Below are 19,057 nucleotides of genomic sequence, written 5' to 3' on the forward strand. Positions count from 1 at the left end.
TTTGCTTCACACCAGAGAATCAGGATGCCGTTTCTGCCGTAACCCATGACACGTAAACTGATTCCAAAAAATCTCAGTACAGGATGGTTTCGTCCTGGAAGTTCCAATCGTACAATTTGCCACTACACAAAACTGACAGCTAGCTGCAGTGGAAAAATGGAAAAATTACTGTGCCTCATAACTCCTTCTTCAGAATATGCAGACGACAAAATCAGATATACATAATCGGAGAGGACAAAACCGTTAAATTGCCATGTAATACGAAGTGATGCGAAATAGAGTTGTTTATTTGAGCAACAAAATCCTGAGGACAGTAGAAAATGAGAAAATAAAAGTCCAACGTATCAACGATGTTCGTTTTCGTGCATTCTCTGTGCGAATTCAATCCAGTGTAGATTGTTAACACATATTCTGTGAGAAGTGAAGTGTAAATAAGTCGTCTGCTATAGATGATACCTATATATTTCTCTCACCGCTTTTTACTATACATATACGTGTACCATGAAAGCACTATCTAAAATGTGTGCAGTTCTAGTTATCGAATGAGGTGGCGCAGTAACTAAAGCAATAGGCTTCGGGTAGGGAGCGTTCAGATCTCTCTCCGGTCATCCACATTTAGATATTCCGTGGTTTCTTAAGTTGACAAGGATAGTGCCAGGAAGAATACTTACAAAATTCCAGCCCCCTTTCGAGCCCAGTTTATGTTTCTGCTCCGTCTCTAATGAATTTTATTTCTTGATATATGCTTTTATCGTATCGTAATATTTTTGTCTCATTTTAATTATTATACAATTTGCATCACAAATCTTCTTCTTTGAAAATATTAGAGAGATGTCAAACTATCAAAACTTCATCAATTATGATGAAAGACTGCAACCGTTTAATTGTAATTATTTTCATTGTTTTCGTTTAGGCCATCTACCTGCGACTTGTAACAGTTTGTACGTAATGTACAATTTTCCGTGAAGACAAAAGACATCATAGGCCTACAAATTGCGTAAAATCATCTTTATTTTCTTCCAGTGTGTTTGTATCAAGTCTCTAAATTCAAGCTTGCAATCGAGATCTAATTACCGAAACTATCTTCGTACTGTTGTGCTTTGTCTCAAACGTCATGGATTTCTTATGTTGATCCACGCCTGAAAGTCGGGCCGATAAGTTGGCGTTTTTATCTGTAACTGAAAAGTTAGAGCAAAGATAAATGCTTTTTGAAACCATAAACAGGAATGTGTCTAACACTTTTGACTTGTAAATAACTCAGGTAAATAGATTATTTGGTAAGTTATAACTGCGAGTTTCCGTAGCTACGGAGCAAAGCCTTCCAAAATATACTAGTCATAATATGCTATGGGAAGGAATGTTCATTTTTACTATTAGTATATGTTAGACACGTAATCTCCGTAAAGACAAAAGACATCATAGGCCTACAAATTGTCTGGACTTAGATGAATAAGTATGTAATCATCATCGTTATCAGAACAAATAGAACATGTCGTGCACTGAGAATGCAGGGGGCTGTTTTTAGATCAAAACTACCCTTTTTTTACTATCAGCTGCCGTTTAGGTCAACGGACTTTATCCAACGCCTCACTGCGAAATAAATCCTTTCCCCGATTGTCATTCTGGAGTATTTGCGAAGTATCCGAATACGGACTGAAAACGTTTTCACCCACAAACGTATTTGTTGACGGAACTGATTGAAGTCAAGTGATGCCAAACTGGTGGATATAATGGATGCTTCAAAAATTCATAAAATATGTGTCTTAGTTTTTTTCAGTAAGAAGATACTTCATTGCCCAGAAAAATCTTTTCTTATTTCAGGCGTCTCGTCACGTATTTATGGTTATTCACCCAAAATGTAATCAACAAAACGAATCCCTTTTCATCCCAGAAAACAATGGTCATAATCTTCGTCGTGGACAAAATCGATTTCTCATTTTTGGTGCAGGGTCATCGTATACCGGGTGCAACTTTGACTAAAATTTCATATCTAACGTAAACTGATAAATCCTTGTCCCAGATGCAGCAATAAATCAACGTACAAAAACATTTACATACAATGTATAATCAAAAATATCCCGAGACTTCTATGTAATGTGGAATTTACCTCTTTTGTCACGATAGGCGGACACGCCGTATAAAAGCAGGCGGGGACCACTGTTGTATCGGTAGGAAAGAAACAACAGCAGAATGGAATGTTCTGGAGAGCTCAGTAGTCTAGACATTGGATATCACCTGAGTAATATATCCGTCAGGGACATTTCAACGCTTCTAAAGCAGTCCACGTTGACTGTTGTTACTGTGAAGTGGAAACGCGAAGGAACAATCATGGTTTAAATAAAAGCAGGTCGACCTCATGTGCTGGCGGACATTGATCGTCGGCCATTGCGGAAGGAACCACTTGTGATTCCCATCGTGTTACCAGCAGTCCTGCTGGCACAGTGACTGCGTGTAGAAAGTTAAAAAGTATGGTGGGCAGTGATTGAGGAGCTCCTCATAAGCCACACACTTCTATATTCAGTGCTAACCGACGACGGTGAGATATAGGTATTGAGTCCACTAGACAACATGATGAATGGGAATGAGTGATCAGAGGTTTTGTTTGTGGGGTGCTCAACACCGTGGTCATCAGCGCCCGTACAAGTTCCTAGTCTTTCCATCTCCAATCTCGCCACGTCTCGAATGATGATGAGATGACGATGAGATTATGACGGCAACACAAACACCCAGTCCCCAGACGGAGAAAATTCCCGACCCGGCCGGGAATCGAACCCAGGACCCCGTGATCAAGTGTCAGCAATGCTAGCCACTAGATAAAGAGGATCTGAGATGATGAATCACGCTACACCCTGCGGTAATGGAAATGAGCGTTTGGCGTCATTGGACGGGAGGCCCCTTACGGTGCAGATCCGGCCGCCTTGGTGCAGGTCTTATTACATTCGACGCCACATTGGGCGACCTGCGAGCCGGATGGGGATGAAATGATGATGAAGACAACACAACACCCAGTCCCCGAGCGGAGAAAATCCCCGACCCTTCCGGGAATTGAACCCGGGCCCGTAGGACGCCAATCCGTCACGCTGACCACTCATCTATCGGGGCGGTAGTTCTATGGAAGAGTCTGGGTCTGGCGAATGACTGAGGAACATTATGTGCCATCATGTGTAGTGTCAACAGTGAAGCATGGAGGAGCTGTTGTTACGAAAGTTGGGTCTTCTTCGTTGTTAGAGTGTAGTCCCGATATTGCGCTTAAGAAAACGCTAGATGCTCAAGGATATGAACACATTTTACCGGAGTATGTACTGTGCACGGTAGAGGTTCAGTTCTGAGATAATAACTGTTTGCATCCGCATGACTGTTCACCCTGTCACAAAAGAACAGCATCCATGAAGCAGCGTACTGAGGGCAATAACATTCCTGAAATGGACTGGCCGGACTCAAGTCCCGAGGAGAACCCAATGGAACACCTTTGGAATGAGTCAGAACGTTGATTTCCTGCCAGACCCCAGCGTCCTACATCACATATTTAGCTGATTTCTTCTCGAGGAAGAGCGGGTTGTCATTTCTTCCCAGACATTCATGCACAACACTGAAAGTGTTCCCAGTGGAGTTAAAGCCGTCATAAAGGCGAAAGGCAGATGCACTCTATGTTAATATCACTAATAGGTGTCTGAACACTTCTGTAAATATTCCTGTGAGATGCACATCTGCATGTACTTGCTGCCAACATTCTAAAAATCCGACAATAGATTTACAGAAACTTACTCGTGGTTAATTCTTCGTTAGCCATACTACTTGTGATGACGTCATATCATATAAAAATATTTTTAACATCGATTTTCCTTTATCATATCATGCATTTTTTTCTTTTTTTTCAATTCTGGGACGTATTTCGTGAGGACCATCTTCAAGCATTTGAATTTACCTGCTTGTATCGTAACACAAGGTAACCAGTTCAAATCCCTGCGTCAACGAACCTACAGAGCTGATCAAACTGAAACTGGACTACTTTACTTCGCAATGTGCACCGACTTAGCAGCATCATAATTCCGCGTTACCATCCTCGTACCAGGTCAGAACCTTTTCGTGTTTCCCGAACAAATTTAATGGCACATCAGTAGCTGGCCTTCTTCTAACAGTGTGTTTCTGTCATACCAGAACGCTCTTTTGAGTTTATATGCACTTTTTAATAAATATGTTGAAGTGTACGTTGTTTAATCATATATAACTGACGGCTAGCAATGAAATGCCTAATATTTTCATTCAGAAACGAGGAAGCTTACTTAACCTACCATTTAATGCAGGACTTATAGTCTGTTGACTTTTTATTCTGAAATTATCTACACCTCTTGACTTTTGCAGGTGGGGAGCCACCTTCTGCGGTTCCCTAGGATAACCACACAACGTCCTAAAGCAGCAACATCTGCCGCTCAAATCGCAGAAGTGTTTACATTTCCTACTAAAATATTCTGATATGTACACAGATAGATATGTTTGTGTACTTCTGAGTGCTGGCTGTTAACATCCAGCCACGGTAACAGTGGCTCGCGGTATCTGTCGGCTATTTTCGGAGTACGTGCTGCCTGATTTTCAGCGCACCGCGTCTTGCTATACGCTTCGTGCTAAAATTCAATATCTAATCACGCAATTGAGCCTTCTGTTTATCCTACACAACACTGTCATGTTCGTATAGTTCGTCACTTTATATTTAGTTAAAACAATCCTCTTTCCTGAAATTTAGAAACGGTACCTAGAGTTCTCTCCGTCTCTTATATTATTCTTTTATCCATCCTCTTTATTCCTTTTATAAATTATCTTGCAGATAAATGGTGTCCAATTTTTTTCTATTTGTACTTCTTTGTCGTATAACATTCATTCACTTAAAGAACGATAAAACCCGTTATGCAAGCTCGTGACTCGGCTTTTAACCTAACTGCGGGCAGAGAGCAGCCTTTCTTCGTCGATGTACAAGGAGGGGGAAGGTGACGGATCCATTGCCCCCCCCCCCTCCTATTATCCCTGGGAAAGATCCCTGGTACTGATTTCATAGCTGGCTAAATAGACCTGAGACCGCCCTGGAGGGTCTGGGACGAGGAAAAACACTTCTCCTAGCTGGGGTCGAAAAGAGGAGCTCCAAGGCCGGAGATTCATTCACGTACGCTGAAATATTTCATAAGAGACGTTCATTTTCATGGATAGACAGTCTCAACCAACGTTAACGCCGAGAATATTTTATACTTCAAGCTTCCCGAAAAAAGGTGACAGTATCTAAAAGTTGCTGAAATTATGCTATGTATGTAACACTTGAAAGCTTTCATTTATCGACCTATTGAAGAAATACTAACTGTGTTTTTAGATAAGGTGGATTCTCTATTTTTCCTAGCGCCATTAGACAGCTGTCCAAGGGAAGGTATAGTCATGTAACCCTGTTCATCTATACAGAAAGATACGCAGCGATTAAAATTCAATTAACAGGAAAAATTGTTTCGGAAGAGGATGTTAGAAGCGAAGAACGGGCTCAGACTGAACAGGCATAGAGAAGGAAACACTGGCCAATTACTGAGTTACTTTAGGAAATAGAATGGCATAGCTTTTTGGGCGTTCTACGGATCGGAGCGTGGAATGTCAGATCCCTTAACCGGGCAGGTAGGTTAGAAAATTTAAAAAGGGAAATGGATAGGTTAAAGTTAGATATAGTGGGAATTAGTGAAGTTCGGTGGCAGGAGGAACAAGACTTCTGGTCAGGTGACTACAGGGTTATAAACACAAAATCAAATAGGGGTAATGGAGGAGTAGGTTTAATAATGAATAGGAAAATAGGAATGCAGGTAAGCTACTACAAACAGCATAGTGAACGCATAATTGTGGCCAAGATAAATACGAAGCCCACGCCTACCACAGTAGTACAAGTTTATATGCCAACTAGCTCTGCAGATGACGAAGAATAGAAGAAATGTATGATGAAATAAAAGAAATTATTCAGATAGTGAAGGGAGACGAAAATTTAGTAGTCATGGGTGACTGGAATTCGTCCGTAGGAAAAGGGAGAGAAGGAAACGTAGTAGGTGAATATGCATTGGGGGTAAGAAACGAAAGAGGAAGCCGCCTGGTAGAATTTTGCGCAGAGCACAACTTAATCATAGCTAACACTTGGTTCAAGAATCATAAAAGAAGGCTGTATACATGGAAGAAGCCTGGAGATACTGACAGGTTTCAGATAGATTATATAATGGTAAGACAGAGATTTAGGAACCAGGTTTTAAATTGTAAGTCATTTCCAGGGGCAGATGTGGACTCTGACCACAATCTATTGGTTATGAACTGTAGATTAAAACTGAAGAAACTGCAAAAATGTGGGAATTTAAGGAAATGAATTATAAAAATGCGGTAAATGAAGCAGGCAAAAAGCAATACAAACGTCTCAAAAATGATATTGACAGGAAGTGCAAAATGGCTAAGCACGGATGGCTAGAGGACAAATGTAAGGATGTAGAGGCTTATCTCACTAGGGGTCAGATAGATACTGCCTACAGGAAAATTAAAGAGGCCTTTGGAGAAAAGAGAACCACTTGTATGAATATCAAGAGCTCAGATGGAAACCCAGTTCTAAGCAAAGAAGGAAAAGCAGAAAGGTGGAAGAAGTATATAGAGGGCCCATACAAGGGCGATGTACTTGAGGACAATATTTTGCAAATGGAAGAGGATGTAGATGAAGATGAAATGGGAGATATGATACTGCGTGAAGAGTTCGACAGAGCACTGAAAGACCTGAGTCGAAACAAAGCCCCGGGAGTAGACAACATTCCATTAGAACTACTGACAGCCTTGGGAAAGCCAGTCCTGACAAAACTCTACCATCTGGTGAGCAAGATGTATGAGACAGGCGAAATACCCTCAGACTTCAAGAAGAATATAATAATTCCCATCCCAAAGAAAGCAGGTGTTGACAGATGCGAAAATTACCGAACTATCAGTTTAATATGAGGCTCAACAGAGAATTTCTTTTAATTTCGCTTCTGACAGATAAGGAAAATTATTTGAGAAATTATTGAAACATTCTCTATCTTTGGATAAGGCTCTCACTGACTGTTTCATTATGCCCAATGTAACGTGTAAGCATGATAAAAAGAATTATTTTGCCTAATTTGATCCTGTTTTCCGTCTGTGATGACCTCGCAGTAGATGGGGCGACAAACCCTAATATTCTTTACATCCTTCGAAGGCGTTTTAACCTGTTTTACGACATATTTTCATGCAGCTTTTGTTTCGTGCACTTGCACCAACATCGCACCAGTCTCCGCCCTCGCTTCTTGCAATTTGCAACAAAACGTCATGTTACACCGTTGGAGTACTGCCCTCCAACACCTTTACCGGAGACATACTGTTGTTCTGCTTGTCACAGAACATAAATATGTTCCAACCTAACTCTTGTGGACGCTACGTGTCCCTTGTGAACACATCTCCCAATGTATGTCCACATTTACGTATTTATAACGTAATTTGTTATTTAGAGATCTCCCCATGTTCAATTCGGCTCATCTTGTGTTGCTAATGCGTCGTCTCACTGCCTGGAATGCGGTAGATATGGATGGGGCATTAACTTTTGTCAGTTCTGTTACGTTTTCCTACACCCGTGCAGTTTCGGACCTGGATCACCAATTATGATCCATTTTCTCCCTTTAGATGTACATAATTTGTTTACAACTGTTCAGAGTTCCGTCATCTTGTTTCTTCAGTGATTAAGAAGTCCAGAATCGCTTAAAACACTGTGCCTGATGTAGTTTGTACCACAGACTTTCCGTACCTGATGGACTGCCTCTCTCTAAGTGACTGATAATGAGTAATATTTCTGGCATGTACTGAGCATTACCTCCGCAGTTAGACCATTGTTTTTACTGAGGCGTTCTGGGAGCTATTCTGTGTACCGTAAATATTGTCTATAGATGTTCTCATTTTTCTTTGCATTAATCACTTGTGTTAGGTACAGTAAGAAGATGGTAGCAAATAGTTGGCGTGATAGAGTATAGCTTAACCAATAGTGATATTTTAGAACTTACTTGCGTTACAGGCATGATCACTAATTTCTAGATAAACTGTAATTCTCTTCTCTCTCCTTGTATTTTAAGGTAGTACTTTTCAATACTTACGTAACTGTTTTCAGTGAAAATAATCAAAAGCCTGATAGAATTTCGTTTACAATTGCTGCTTGCTTGAAAACTATCTCTGAAAGCTATGCCACTTGATAGGTTGCGTACTATTACTTTCCGTTCTGTGCTGTGAAGTAATTATCATTGTAATCATGTTTGTTTGTTATCTTCTTTATACGTAGCTTGAAATATTTGTCGACTTAGTTTCTTTGTATCTTTACAGGAGATTTATAATTGAAAGGCTTACTCTAAATAGGGTAGTCTTCAGCAGGATGTTATTTTCGCTGAACATTCAAATACTTCGAAGAAGGAAACGAATCCTTTATTTGGACGAGGTTGCTTTGAGTGCATTCGTATGCACTGCATCTTTTTAGCGTGATTTATGTCGGAAAAATAGTGTTTCTACACAAGCTACTTGCTCGTTGTTTTCATCGTTCTTTGATTTCCTCCTGTTAATACTTATGTCAGAACCAGAGGCATGCAGCATTTTGTAAAGAGTGAAGTTATCAAGAAGTAGCAGATTTATACTCTATCACATATGAATTGTTTGTAAACATTCCTTGAGATAAGAACTTATATCGTAGGAGTAAGCTTTTTCACCACGGATTGTTAGCTGTATTCATCCTGAACTAATGTGCAGATGCTGATATTTGACAGTTGTAACGTAATTTACTCTTGTTTATGTAACGGTCTTCGTCAGCGGGAATGTCTTATGTAAGCAGTCATAAGGAACTTCTCAGCACACAGGAATGAGATACTCACTGGCTACCTTAGACTGTCAGGTGATCCAAGCTAAAGAGATATCCTTCTGCTTTTAATGACTATGGTCCTGTAAAGTGTTATCAAAAGAGCCTACAGCGCAGTATCTTATGAGACGCGAGATAAAGATGTAAAGAAAACCTCACATTAAGTGTTTTTTATTATTTTATGGCAAAGCATAAAACCCTCATTTCATTTCTTCCTGCCTTCCTTAAATTATTTCACTTTATAGTAAATCGCTGAGTCGACGATAGATATTGAAGGCAAGTCGGGCAGATGATGAATTTTGAAATTTTCGAAAGTTGTTGTTGGTTTTCTTGCTAACTTCTCGTCCTTTAGAGTCTTCTTCAAAAAATGCCAGAACAAAGTGTCGATGTTACTAGTTTGCACTCGCAGGTATTTCTACAAATCTGTGATGAACAGTGTAGATGAAACCACTTTCTGCATATATTGCACTACTGCATCTCTTAATTTGTGTTTTTCTACGATTATTTACGATGTTAGTTCTTGTAAAGTCACTTCACTGCTGATTATGCCGTCTTGTTTTACTCCTCACATTTTTTTCATTATTACAGGCACGAAGAATTATTGACCAAATCCTGTTTCGTTGCGACATTTTCTCTCTTTATTTTCTCCCCTTCTTTGTGAATAAATTTTTATAATAGAATGACCCAATACTTTATTTCGTTATTTTCATGGCAGGTTTCTTTAAATGTAATCTTTCTAATTGGAAATCTGTCTTATTACACATAATATTTCTGGTGTCAATTAAAAAATTTATTTTACGTGATTTTGGAAAGTTTAGTGATCAGTTATAATTTCAGCCATGATTCAAAAACAGTATGTAATCTACATTCCGTGAAGTCGTTATTTTCCATACTGGTAATTGTCTCACATATTGCTCACTTTTTGACACGAGGATGCTTATTGCGAACTTGTAAATACACGAATTACAGATCCGGTCATCTTGGGTGTCTCGTTTACATAGACTGCAACATTAATGTCAAAGAAGTCCATAGGTCATTCATGAACGCTTTGTACTATCAGTTTTAGCTTTAATTATACGCAGTGGACAACATTGCCGTTGTCTTCCTCCAAAATCTTACGCAGTGTCAAGGATGAGACGGCGTCTTGTGGAGGACACTGATGCGTGTTTGCAAAGCGTAATTTTTGTGGTTGTGTTGTTAGCGATATTTGCTGTGGAAGTGGGTTCTTACACGATACATAGGTAAATATCGTTATATAGTATGAGAGGCCTACCTAGTTTTCCTCGGGTAGGTTCTCTGGCGAGTATAGTAAAGAGCACTCGCGCAGTATTATAGCGTAACGACAATGTATGCAAATATTAGTGTGAGCTTCAGCAGCGTATTGCAGTAGCACAGACTGAGGGCGAACTCAGGAAGTTGGCACTATAATAGTTCAAGAAGGGAAAGCAGAAAGGTGGAAGGAGTATATAGAGGGTCTACACAAGGGCGATGCACTTGAGGATAATATTATGGAAATGGAAGAGGATGTAGATGAAGATGAAATGGGACATATGATTCTGCGTGAAGAGGTTGACAGAGCACTGAAAGACCTGAGTCGAAACCACATTCCATTAGAACTACTGATAGCCTTGGGAGAGCCAGTCCTGACAAAACTCTACCATCTGGTGAGCAAGCTATATGAGACAGGCGAAACACCCTCAGACTTCAAGAAGAATATAATAATTCCAATCCCAAAGAAAGCAGGTGTTGACAAATGTGAAAATTACCGAACTATCAGTTTAATAAGTCACAGCTGCAAATACTAACGCGAATTCTTTACACACGAATGGAAAAACTGGTAGAAGCCGACCTAATGGAAGATCAGTTTGGATTCCGTAGAAATGTTGGAACACGTGAGGCAATACTGACCCTACCACTTATCTTGGAAGCTAGATTAAGGGAAGGCAAACCTGCGTTTCTAGCATTTGTAGACTTCGAGAAAGCTTTTAACAATGTTGACTGGAATACTCTATTTCCAATTCTGAAGGTGGCAGGGGTAAAATACAGGGAGAAAAAGGCTATTTACAATTTGTACAGAAACCAGATAGCAGTTATAAGCGTCGAGGGACATGAAAGGGAAGCAGTGGTTGGGAAGGGAGTGAGACAGGGTTGTAGCCTCTCCCCGATGTTATTCAATCTGTATATTGAGCAAGCAGTAAAGGAAACAAAAGAAAAATTTGGAGTAGGTATTAAAATCCATTGAGAAGAAATAAAAACTTTAAGGTTCGCCGATGACATTGTAATTCTGTGAGAGACACCAAAGGACTTGGAATAGCAGTTGAACGGAATGGACAGTGTCTTGAAAGGAGGATATAAGATGAACATCAACAAATGCAAAACGAGGATAATGGAATGTAGTCGAATTAAATCGGGTGATGCTGAGGGAATTAGATTAGGAAATGAGACACTTAAAGTAATAAAGGAGTTTTACTATTTGGGGAGCAAAATAACTGATGATGGTCAAAGTAGAGAGGATATAAAATGTAGAATGGCAATGGCAAGGAAAGCGTTTCTGAAGAAGAGAAATTTGTTAACATCGAGTATAGATTTAAGTGTCAGGAAGTCGTTTCTGAAAGTATTTGTAAGGAGTGTAGCCATGTTGGAAGTGAAACACGGACGATAAATAGTTTGGACAATAAGAGAATAGAAGTTTTCGAAATGTGGTGCTGCAGAAGAATGCTGAAGATTAGATGGGTAGATCACATAACTAATGAGGAGGTATTGAATAGAATTGGGGAGAAGAGGAGTTTGTGGCACAACTTGACTAGAAGAAGGGATCGGTTGGTAGGACAGGTTCTTAGGCATCAAGGGATCACCAATTTAGTATTGGAGGGCAGCGTGGAGAGTAAAAATCGTAGAGGGAGACCAAGAGATGAACACACTAAACAGATTCAGAAGGATGTAGGTTGCAGTAGGTACTGGGAGATGAAGAAGCTTGCACAGGATAGAGTAGCATGGAGAGGTGCATCAAATCAGTAGCAGGACTGAAGACCTCAACAACAACAACAATATTTCAACAAGGCCAGCGCAATTATCTGGGTCTCAAAGCCCAACCAGGATGACGGGGCTGTGTCGGGCTGGGACGCCACATGATCTGCCAGCAGGCGTCACTGGGCCAGTGCTATGGCAGAGCAACAGCTCTGAGCACTTAGTCTCCCCCTCCCTCCCTGGACTTACTGCTACGGCACGACTGGTCACGCCGAGTCATTTCCAGCAGCAACGGCGTCCCTGCCCAGAGGGCAGATGGTCGCTGTTCGCCACCACCAGACGGGCGTTTCAGTGTGGTGGACACCCGCTACATCATTCCGTTTTAACGTATTGTGTCCTATGTTGTAAAAATTACACACATCAAAAAAACTTTTGCATCCCCCGGTTCCCAGAACTATTGAAGACAGACGTTGACTGTGGATATTGTATCACAGACACAGTCCATTTGACTGTTCAGAAATATCACTAAAACCGCCCAAAGATGTAAACGACCATGCGTGAGCAGCGCCTATTAGACGGAGGGGGTCCGACAGCCGAACAGTTCCAGTCATTCCACCAGGAAGGATGTACACGGCTCTTGTTGTCTGTAGTTCAACCATACCTAGACAGTCAATACCGCGTTTCGATCGCGGCTGCATGGTTACTTTGTGCCAGGAAGGGCTCTCAACAGGGGAAGTGTCCAGGCGTCTCGGAATGTACCAAACCGATGTTGTTCGGACATGGACGATATACAGAGAGACAGGAACTGCCGATTACATGCCTCGCTCAGGCAGCCCAAGGGCTAATATTGCAATGGATGACCGCTACCTACGCCTTATGGCCCTGAGGAACCCTGACAGCAACGCCATAATGTTGATAATGCTTTTCGTGCAGCCACAGGACGTCGTGTTACGACTCAAACTGTGCGCAACAGGCTGCATGACGTGCAACTTCACTCCCAACGTCAATGGCGAGGTCCATCTTTGCAACCACGACACCATGCAGCGCGGTACAGATTGGCCCAACAACATGCCGAATGGACCGCTCAGGATTGGCATCACGTTCTCTTCACCGATGAGTTTCACATATGCCTTCAACCAGACAATCGTCAGAGACATGTTTGGAGGCAACCCTGTCAAGCTGAACGCCTTAGACACACTGTCCGGCGAGCGCAGCAAGGTGGAGGTTCCTCGCTGTCTTGGGGTGGCATTATGTGGGACTGACGTACGCCGCTGTTGGAAGGCGCCGTAACGGCTATACGATACGTGAATGCCATCCTCCGACCGATAGTGCAACCATATCGGCAGCATATTGGCGATGCATTCGTCTTCATGGACGACAATTAGCGCCCCCGTCGTACACATCTTATGGATGACTTCCTTCAGGTTAACGACATCGGTCGACTAGAGTGGCTAGCATGTAATCTAGACATGAACCCTATCGCACATGCCTGGGATGGATTGAAAAGGGTTGTTTATGGACGACGTGACCCACCAACCACTCTCAGAGATTTACATCGAATCGCCGTTGAGGAGTGGGACAATCTGGACCAACGGTGCCTCGATGAACTTTTGGACAGTATGCCACGACGAATAGAGGCATGCACCCATGCAAGAGGACGTGCTACTGTCTATTAGAGGTACCGGTGTGTACAGCAATCTGGCCCACCACTTCTGAAGCTCTCGCTGTATGGTGGTACAATATGCAATATGGCGTTTTCATAAGCAATAAAAAGGGTGGATATGATGTTTATGTTGATCTCTATTCCATTTTTCTGTTGAGGTGCCGGAACTCTCGGAACCGATGTGATGGAAAACTTTTTTTTGATGTATGACAACTGTGAAACATAACTGAAAGCCGGCCGGTGTGGCCGAGCAGTTCTAGGCGCTTCAGTCTGTAACCGCGCGACCGCTACGGTCGCAGGTTCGAATCCTACCTCGGGCACGGATGTGTGTGATGTCCTTAGGCTAGTTGGGTTTAAGTAGTTCTAAGTGACTGATGACCTCAGCTGTTAAGTCCCATAGTGCTCAGAGCCAGTTGAACCAGAAATATAACTGAAAGAATCCGACTCAGATAACCAGCTAAATCTGCGATCACCAAGTATCACTCCATCTTTGAGAATAAAATGAAATACGAAAATTTCAGCGTTGCGTAACTGACACCAAACACCTAGGACAGTATTCGAAAAGAGATTATGATGTCACGTAACTTAACAAACTGTGACAGAGGCTTTAGTTTAACTAAATTTGCATTCAAATTGTTTAAATCTCGACTGGGATGTGTACGACCCGATAAGTGGAATACGTCGAGAGCGAACCAGCAATAAAACACGGTTGTCGACTTTGGGAAACAATCGCTGATGTATCAGGCAAGAGCGCAACCTGTGTGTTTCATAACTTGGATAAAATCCAGATAATGTGTAAACGAGATGTGCTAGGCGCACCTGACACTAAGACATGGTTGGGAAAACGACAACTTTTTCGCGGCTGCAAACTGATAAATCTGGAGATTAAGCAAGATCTTGTTCTGTTGAGTGACATGACCATTAATGTATGAATACATTCAGATTATTTGACAGATTCCTAACTTGCACAACGCCTAATAATAGTTTACCAGTCATAACTGATAATGTGGAATATGTAATATTGTTAGTTGATAAGATCCGTTCGACTTCACCTTCCTCAGACACGTGTACAGTGTATCAGACATCTGATTGTGTAGTTTGGCTAATTGATTGGATATCCAGCGTAGTGCTTGCTATATTTGTATCCTGGATCGGGTTGTGGAAATGCTGGCATAAGCTGGGCTTTCCAAAACGGCTCCAAATGGATCGATAACTTCAAGGGCTGCACGGCTCTCATGGTCTGCCATCAACAGGGCCGAATACCCTCACTCCATCGCATCTGAAGAGAGGTGTGAGATCGATAAATGGCACTGGTGTACAGTCTGGTGACAAGGAATTGCACAGCATCGCCTTTCGTCGATCTGCCAGTAAAAGGGTGGTGAGAAAAATCTCAATCGCCGACAGAGCTCAACAAGTCTACTTCGACTCTAGTGCAACCAGACTCGAGTACGTTACTTGATGTCAGTGAAATCAACCACCCAGACCTGACAAGTCTTATACCAGCCACACTCACCAGGTTGTGAATAGGACATAATTCATTACCAAAAAATTTTCTCCTCCAGCGGAATGATCCTCTAATATGTGAAGTCTGCTGAATACCACTTCCGGAACAACATACAGGGTGAGCGTAAGTGCTTTCCATGACGATAAAAATTTGTTTTTAAGCAACTATGCTAGATATAGAGCTATTCAGTTTGCTGTAAGTGGTAACTAAACTAATAGAGTTTTTTATGGGTACACTTTGACATGTCTGTGTAGCTTTTTGCAAACGGTAGCGTAACTGACGGATAGACAGTTCTACACGTACTCGAGCAGTATCTGATTTCTTTTCTATTTTGTGACAGATTGCGTCATTTATGAGTGCTGCTGCCACAATGGCGTCTATGCAGGAGAAAGCGCAATGTTTCTTTTGGTTTCATGAAACACGGTCGCCTATTACAATTCAGCGACAGTTCCGAAGTGCCTATGAACGATACGCGCTAGATGTGAAAACATCAAAGAACGCTATGGAAAGTATAGAGACTGGCAGTGCTGGTGACATGGCAAGATGTGTCAGATTCGGTGTGAGTGGTGGCATTGCTTATACCATGCACACATAATTTCAGTGTATGAAGATGGTGTCCGAAGAACAAATACCATCGGTGACAATGCAGCTCTCTTAGAATGAAATGATAATTAAATCAAGACTCTAAGCTGTCGACAGGCGTTGATATACATCAACGGGTACAGTTGAAAGTGTGTGCACCGACTGGGACTCGAACCCGGGATCTCCTGCTTATGTGGCAGACGCTCTATCCATCTGAGCCACCGAGGGCACAGAGGATAGTGCGACTGCAGGGACTTATCCCTCGCACGCTCCCCGTGAGACCCACATTCCCAACTTAATGTCCACACACTACATTCGTGTAGCCCCTGGCCAATACACTCATTACTCGCGGCAGACAATCTTACCGAGTCCCGTAAGAGTTCGGGCAATACATGTGCATCTGCACAGAGGAAGGTCAATGGCCGGTTAGAATTAAGTATATGAAGATGGTGTCTGTTCTTTAGGAATGAGAGTACTCGGCAGGGGCGTCTGCCATGTAAGCAGGAGATCCAGGGTTCGAGTCCCGGTCCGGACACACATTTTCAACTGTCCCCGTTGATGTATATCAACGCCTGCCGACAGCTTAGGGTCTTGATTTAATTAGAATTTCAGTGTAGTCTGCAGAAATCGACGGGTCTCGTTTCCAGAGAAACAGATGTCACAGAGCACTACAGTGATGATTTTAAAAAACGGCTGCATTTCCACACATATAAACAGCAATTCCTACAACCTTTTCAACCAGATGCTATGCCGAGACATGCAAAGGTTTCTAGGAGTATCTGAAACAAATCGATGCAGACAATGACTACCTTAATAAAGTTTATTTTTCGAACGAAGCAACTTTTCATGTAAAGGGACATAATGTTTGGCTCTTGGAATCGAAGAAGCCACATTTGGTGATAAGGAACTGCCCGACAGTGAACGAGTGGTGCACTTAATGCACAACATAATTATTGGGCTATTCTTTTCTTTTTGACAGAGCCTACATTAGTGCAGCAGTTAACCTGGACATGCCGGAACTTAACGTTGCACCACCGTTTAAGATTCTCAGTCATGAGTAGTGTTTCAACAAGATAGTGCGTCGCCAATCACGGATTTATCTGTTCACTAGTTCTTGGATGAAACATTTGCGGACAGCTGGATCAGTAGAGACGGTCCAACATCACGGCCGCCACATTCACCAGACATCAGGTCTCTTGGTTTTTTGCGGGGTTGCGTTAAGTATCCAGTTCCTGATGCGCAACATTTTTTTGAGTCGTCAGTCTTCTGACTGGTTTGTTGCTACCCGGCACGAATTCCTCTCCTGTGCCCAACTCTTCATCCCGGAATAGTAGCACCTACTTCCTCAGTTATTTGCTGGATGTTTTCCAGTCTCTGTCATCCTCTACAGTTTTTGCCTTCTACAGCTCCCTACAGTACTATGGAAGTCATTCCCTGATGTCTTAACAGATGTTCTATCATCCTGTCCCTTCTCCTTGTCAGCGTTTCCCACATATTCGTTTCCTCTCCGATTCTGCGCAGAATTCTTACGGCACTAATACCAGACGGTGCGAAAGTGGTGACGGAAGAAATGTTGGAGACATGGAGAGAAATCGAGTATCACGTAGACGTTCCACGGGCAACAAAAAGAGTACATGTGGTAGTGTATCCAAAAAAAAAAAAAACTATGATTTGAGCCTCATTTGCAACAAACCACGTATATGTGCATTCCTTAGACATGTTTGTAGTCAGATAAAGACTTTATGCTCAACCTGTATTTTAACTACATGTGTTTCATACGCTGACGTGAAAGCAACCCTCAGCTTGGCTGAAGACACGTTCACCATCTTACCTGATAGTGCCATTAGTGTAATGCGCATTTAAAATTTTGGGTGGTATGCGGCCCCTTATCTATAGCGTTGTGGGAGGAAGTCAATAAATTATGAACGGATGGATCGATCGCTATTTTTTCTTTGAGTAGCTAGGCATGCAAATAAGAGATTGTGTCATAAAGACGTTTTACGAAATGAGTCTTGAATATTAATACATGCAAACCACATATTTGTGTCGAATGTCCGGTTTGGACATTCTAAAGCAATTCGCTAACATACAGGATGTCCGAAAAGACTTTCCCTGATTACATAAATTGATAACTCAGGCTAGAAGTAAAATACAAATATGAAACTTGCGTCGAATTGTTTACAACTATCAAAGTTTTTTTTTCTGTTTTAGGTTCGCAGTACGTAAGTAGTGGATGAGGTGCAGTGCCCAAGAAGCCATGTTAACCAATCAGGAGAAGGCACAGTGTGTCCTCTGGTACCATGAGACACGATCACCAACCACAGCACAGAGACACTTCCAGACAACATTTGGAAGGAATCCACCTGAAGTCAGGAGCATTAAAGCCTGGTATGAGAGGTTCAAGAACACAGGATCGGTTGCTGACCTTCCGAGGTCTGATCGACCAAGGACCTCAGCAGTCAGGGTGGAAGCTGTGAGGCAGTCTTTTCTGCGAAGTCCGAAGAAATCGGTGAGCAGGGGCTCACGTGAATTACAGATGCCAAAAAGCTCTCTCCATGACTTTTACACAAACGTTTATTGTTTCGTGCATACAAAGTGCAAATCGTTCAGGCCTTGTTGCCCAATGACAGTACACGTCGATATGACTTTGCGGTCGAAATGCTGTCACGTATTGAGGACGATGATAGTTATCTCAGACGAATTGCCTTTTTCCGACGAAGCGACCTTTTTTGTCAGTGGAGTAGTGAATCTCCATAATGTGCGCATTTAGGGTTCACTACCCTCTGGCGAGGTCATGGAGTGCACCAGAGGCAGTCCAAAGGTGAATGTTTTGTGCGCGCTATTGCACGATCGAATTATCGGGCCATTCTTCTTCGCTGAGGCTACCATCACATCTGCAGTGTATCTGGACATGTGGCAACTGTATGCTGTTCCTCAGCTGCTTCAGTATCACCCCTATATCTTGTTTCAGCAAGACGGTGCACCGCCTCGTTGGGGCTTGGACGACCGTGCCTATCCCAATATGACCTTTCCTGGGTGATGGATTGGTCGTGATGGGCCAACGGTTTGGCCTCCACGCGCTCCTGACATAACCCTATTGGGCTTCTTTTTATGGGGTTATGTCAAGGACGATGTCTACCGAACACGTGTACCAGATCTTGAAACCCTGCGGCAACGGATAACCACAGTCGTTGAATCGATCCCTCCAGTAATGTTGGCTAATGTGTGGACGGAAATTGAATATCGCCTAGATTGCTACGTGCCACCAAGGGTGCTCATGTGGAAGTTTACTGATATGTGAAAAAAACTTTGATAGTTTGTAAACAATTAGACACCAGTTTCATATTTGTATCTTACTTCTACCCTGATTTATGTAATCAGGGAAAGACTTTTCGGACACCCTGTATGTTGTTGCAGAATCGTCACGGAAAATTTACTTGTGTGAACA

The 19,057-nt window shown here is 42.2% G+C and overlaps 1 protein-coding gene across 1 annotated transcript in view; it reads right to left on the reverse strand.

Moving 5' to 3' along the window:
* Positions 1–19,057, reverse strand: part of LOC124606038 (aromatic-L-amino-acid decarboxylase) — a 309,333-nt gene that overhangs the window by 122,111 nt on the left and 168,165 nt on the right. The window lies entirely within an intron of this gene.

This window comes from Schistocerca americana, chromosome 3 (assembly GCF_021461395.2).
Source record: "Schistocerca americana isolate TAMUIC-IGC-003095 chromosome 3, iqSchAmer2.1, whole genome shotgun sequence".
Taxonomy (NCBI): domain Eukaryota; kingdom Metazoa; phylum Arthropoda; class Insecta; order Orthoptera; family Acrididae; genus Schistocerca; species Schistocerca americana.